The sequence below is a fragment of the Rissa tridactyla genome, chromosome 5 (assembly GCF_028500815.1).
Source record: "Rissa tridactyla isolate bRisTri1 chromosome 5, bRisTri1.patW.cur.20221130, whole genome shotgun sequence".
NCBI classification, from domain to species: Eukaryota; Metazoa; Chordata; class Aves; order Charadriiformes; family Laridae; genus Rissa; species Rissa tridactyla.
The window spans coordinates 68,964,307-68,969,748 of record NC_071470.1 but is presented as its reverse complement, the minus strand read 5'-3'; the positions used below and the strand labels follow the sequence as shown (position 1 = coordinate 68,969,748).

The 5,442-nt window shown below is 38.3% G+C and overlaps 1 long non-coding RNA gene across 1 annotated transcript; it reads left to right on the top strand.

Annotated features, from left to right (window-relative positions):
* Positions 1-1,053: 1,053 nt before the first annotated feature.
* LOC128910516 (uncharacterized) lies at positions 1,054-5,097 on the top strand. Its single transcript, XR_008466743.1, has 4 exons — positions 1,054-1,150; positions 1,382-1,435; positions 2,182-2,257; positions 4,936-5,097. It is a non-coding gene; the product is annotated as an uncharacterized LOC128910516 (long non-coding RNA).
* The last annotated feature ends 345 nt before the right edge of the window (positions 5,098-5,442 follow it).

The window sequence follows — 5,442 nt, the reverse complement described above, 5'->3', positions numbered from 1 at the left end:
ATCCCATTTGCGGTAAGATCTCCGAATAGAAGATTTATCTGAGAAAACATTCTAGCAGCTCCAAATTATTGCAGTTGTTAATGATGTAAATAAACAAGTATTTTTGTAAATCGACGCAGAATGCTTTCTTTATGATAACTGAGAATTCCCCGACTCTCACTAAAATTGCTTTTCCTTGTGAATACCCTGTACAATTTGAAGTTTTTGTTGTTTTCCAACCTAAACTTAAGCAATGATACAAAGTTTTTGTTGTCAAAGTTATTTGCATTTTAAGGGGCATCTATACTATATTTCTGCTACAAAGACAGCACAGAAAATATGTGGGGGAGAAAGGAAAATGGGGGGGAGGAGGCTGATTTCACTTTGGTGCTTTCACTTCTTATATTTACTTGATAAACCCTGCCAAATTTGAGTTTAGAGTGTGCATGTACAGCATATATCAAAAGTGCTAGTAAATTTTCAGAAAGGAAAATCAAGACAATAATTCAATGTGAAAAGCTCATTCTTAACTGATAGATTAGTCGAGGTTTCTCGGCTCACTGTACATTATAAAAGCAGCACAGAAGATGCTGTTACTCATCATGGGAAAAAGTCCTCCTTAAGAGAAAAATTTGTCTGTGGAGGAATGTTGCCTTTGTAATGTAGTTTCTACCCAAAAGGTCAGAAATACCTGAAGCCATGTATTAACGCGACACTCCTAGGACGAAGGCCACAAAAGCAACACTTTAGGATCAAAAAGCTGGAATAGAGCTTGGGAAGTCATCTACTTCGCTCTCCGGCCAAAAAGTAGGATCAGCCATACCTGTGTCTGTGTGGATAGATGTTTGTCTCATCTGTTCTTTAAAACCCCTCGTGATTGATAGAAATTCCACAGCCTCCTTCAGTAATGCACCTCAGACCTTAGCTATTTGAACTGTAGAAAAGCTTTGTCTATCTTAATATCTAACACGGTGTAGGTAGTAATTAACAGCAGTTTTATACATCCAAAAGTTTAAATCTTAAAAAAAGTCCTTAAAATTTACATGAAATTAATTTCACTATTCTCTTCCTTTTGTTAGAGAAAGAAAGGTTCAAAGAGATTAACTGATACAACTGAGGTCAACACTTCAAGTCCATAAAGAAAAACCTGGGCTGAGTGATCCGTTTCAAGGTAGTTTAAGGCAAAAGTCTTTTTCAAGCTCCCCTCGCTTTTTCAGTCATACAAAATTCTACAGCACAAAGACAAGCTATCTTTCTACACTCTTCGTGTAATCAATCTGTGTTGTTTAAAGCTCACCAGTGAGATGATATGTCTGCGTCATCAACCCTTTTGGTGGACAGCTTTTTATCAGTAAGTTGCAGAAGCTATATAGTAACAAATTCCAAACTTTCTCTTTTATAGAACAAAAATGTATTTATACAGCCACAGTCAGAGCCATGCATCAAAAACTCTGAGGTACGTACATTTCCTTAGAACCCACTTAAGCTGATATATTTGCCAAAATTTGCTACTATTTCTATTGATTCAAATTAATTTTTTTTTTACCTTCCAAGAGCTCTCCCTCTCTGCCCTCTCCTTCCCCCTCTTTCCTTCTCTCTCTCTCCATCAATAGCTCCTCAGTATCGCCAGGAATCTGGATCAAAACTTTAAGGGTCGTTGAATGCAGCAGAATGTGTCTTCTCAGCAGTGTAATGAATCTGTGGATTTACTACATCTCACACCTGGTTTAGAGAAACAGGAAAGAATCTAGTCATAACAAGAAAAAAAATAAATCCTTCTCTTCTATATTGTTCATTTTTACAAAAAACAATTCTGAATAAATCAACAGCTAATGGCATTGCCTATAGCTTGGAGTAGTGCTATCAGAGGTCCTCGCTTTGACAGTGAACTTTATTCTTCAGATGGATACAAAATCACTACTTTATCAAGCCAAAACTTCCAATTATGGCAAAATTTTCCACTATGAGGACTGATCATAAATCTTCTCCAGGGCAGATTAAGTTATAAAGATCATAATTCACTTAGCTACCTGGTGGATGAAGTAGTAGCTTCATCCATAACAGTCTCTCTATCCATCTATAGAAAATATTAAAGTATGTTTTTAGAAAATTTACAAATGTTGCTGGCAAGTGAGAAGGGGTGGGGGGAAAAAAGCTAGTGGTCTTTTTACTGATTCTGTGTAATTTTTATCTGAAAGACAGTTGGGATGAGAAAGAAGTTGGGGAAAAACTGATCCTTGCTGTATGACTGTAGAAGGGAGAAACAAACGTCTAGCAGGTAAGAAATCCGTTCAGATTTGCTGAAGCTCACGAACAAAGGACAGATGTAGGGACTAACAGCTCTTTTCTGAACTGGCTCTAACCTTTAAAAATAGTTCCATTTGGGTTTGCATAAATCATAGTTCTGGTTTATCCATGTTTTTTATTTTTAGCTTAGTTACCCATGCTTTTGTTGATTTTCATCAAGTGGCTTGCAGGATATATATCACCCCTCCTACCTGTTGTGTCTACGCCTGAGGCTTTTTCACCTCTCCCCTACCTCCAGATGCTTCAAATGGTGCATCAAAGTGTGACGGGAAGGTCTCTGGCAGCGTCGTGGGGATAGCACTTTAGAGGTCTTGTTCCTTTTACGGCTGCGGCGGCTGGCCGGGAGCAGAGTAGCCGGGTGGCTGGAGGAGGGAAATGGAGCAGTAACGTGAAATTACCGAACACTGAAGCTCTGGAGCCCGCATTAGTGTCACTCTGCTGCTCCAAGCAGCTAGAAGCCCAGCAGCAGAGGTCAGAGTGGGACCTGGCAAGTCTCTGTGCGTGCCCAGCGTCCCACCTGCGCCGCACACCTCCGCCTCCAAACGGGGGAGCAAGCTTGGATGCTGCTCTTGCTCCATGCTTCATATCCAGATGCTGCCTCCCCACCCCGAGATATCTGAAGGAAGTGTTGATAAGGGATGGACAACACACTACTAAGTTATTTTTTCTTTTTTTTTACTTAGCCTTGGAAATTAGGAACAATGAAATCTTTTTGTATAATTGCCCCAGGAATGCTAAAAACTTTTTGGAATATAGACTATCTTTGGCTCTAGGTATTACATAGTAATCAGTTACTTGCTAATACTTAGAAGACGTCGAAGTAAAAATAATATTATTTACTAGAAGTGCAATAAGTTAGTCAGAGATATATTGAGTAATGTAGCGAACACTTTGGTTCTTTGTTTCACTGTGGGCTTAATTATTTTATCTGACAGTTTAAGTAAACCCTTGATCGTACCCACTTACACACTGCTTATCTTGAAGGTGATAAATACGGTATTACGCCACAATAAACATCAGATAAACTGCATAGAAAATTTCAAATTCGCAGAATGCACATGACTTATATGACCTCTAAGTGGTCTATTGCTGTAAAGATGTTTTAAAAATTCTTAGCATAGATTGTGTTTTTATAAAAAAGATTAAAATCTACTTCGAAACAACAAATTCACAATGCAAGTATACATTTTCCCTGCAGTATTGACTTTTAAGGACCAAGTGTTGATTTGCCGTAAGTCTCTTTTGTTGAAGTTTGAAGAGGTGGGGAGGTGTTCTCATTGCTAGTTGTCAGTTGTGCGTTGGAAAGATGACTGCTAGTTATGAACTGTGTGATAAAAAAGCTATACGCTTTTCTGTAACATTTTTGGGTGCTTCAAGTATTTCAATTAAACTATACTACAATGCAAATGCAAGGTGAACTTTGCAATATCACTTAAGACGGTTCTTTGGTCACAGTAGGGTTGTACAAGTTTCAAAGGAGATCATAAAGAGCTAGAAAAACAACAGTTCTTTACTGTTCATTATTTAATTGATTAGATTTTAAAAAGGGGAGAAATTATACCGAAATTCTAAGAAAGGTATTGAAATCTAGTTGTGATGTAGGATGAGAAGCAGCAGTAATTACTGCTAAATTATTTCCTCTAGTCAGAAAACACCCGACTTCTTTGTGACTGGCAGCAGCTCAGTTCCTTCAAGACAAAAGAAGGAATGGGGAAATACTTTTATTTTTGCCCATAGTTGATTATACATGCCTAAGGAAAAGAGATGGATATTATGCAGAGGGTGACTGAGTACTGAAATTTAGTATATCTTTATTTGCTCTCCTTTGCTATCTCCTCAAGACAAAATAAGAAAAATTGTTTTATCTTTAATATTGAGAATTATACAACCAAAGGCTTCCAGCTTTCTGTGGAATTCAGCCTCTTTAATGGCAATATCATGATAAAATAAATCTCTGGCTTTTACTGAAATTATGTTATTGTTTTATATGTACTTTGTTATATGCTATATCAGAAACCTCTCACGCCGAATGTTACTCTTAATAGCCATTTTCAAATGGCTTTTTTTGTATGTCATGTTTAATAATAAAAGTTTTGATTGAGTTTGCTGCAGTTTATTTTCAGAACGACTTTCAAATGCACTGCTTGTCTGCACGCTGAAGTGAAAATGTAAGCAATACTAGTGACAAGCATATTTTGCTTTTTTGCAGATTTCACACACTTTGTAAGGTCATGTGGGTATTGCTGGCCAAGCATCAGTAGTTTATTCGTTGCTTGATTACAAGTGGAATTGTAAATGGAATGAAATAAGATGGACATGGAGGACTACCAACTGCTGTTGGCATACAACTGCATGCTTAAAGATGTCTTCATTCATTAACAGACTATTTTAGCCTGCCAAGGTTGAAAATGAAATGCAAGTCACAGCTTGTACATTTATCACTGTAAGGAAAGCATCCTGCCAGTACTGGTTAGGCAAAGCATACTTGTAGCCATTAGTAGTCCAGTCTGATTATCGGGCTCAATCTGTTTCTAATGGCAACCTTTGCAGTGACAGCATTGTTTCCATCTGTGCTCACACGAGAGATGTGAAATCTTAGCGTTTAAAGTTCTGAAATAACCTTACAGACACAATTATTTCCTTTCTTAGGGATTGTTCCAGCTGGTGTATGGCAGCCTGGTGTACCTGCAACAAGCAAGCTGGCCCCTACCTTCTGCTTAGGAAGCCAAATAATAGTTAGCCAGTATTGCCTCCAATTACAACAGGTACTGTGACTTCGTATCTTAGTTTGTTCTCTTAAACTACCTGCAGTTCTCCTATCCAGCAGTACTGTGAATGACAGCCCTGCTTCTCCTTCTCAGAGAGAGCTGGTAAGTGCTTGTTAACAAATCTAAAGTGAAAATTGCTTGCGGGTGTTAATACATATGTCAGGAGAAAAGTGAGATACGGGGGTAGGTGGAGGGAGAGAGGGAGGGAGGGCAGTAGAGAAAAGAAGGAAGATGCAGGGGACGGTAGCGGGAATGTGCTGGTTGGTCCTGGAAAAAATATGCGACAATAAACAGGTAAAGAAGCAGCTGCATATAGCCTGATGTTTCTACTGAGTTTTTACATTTGCTGCTACGTTATGCCTTGCACAAAAAATTTTAATCACGTGTG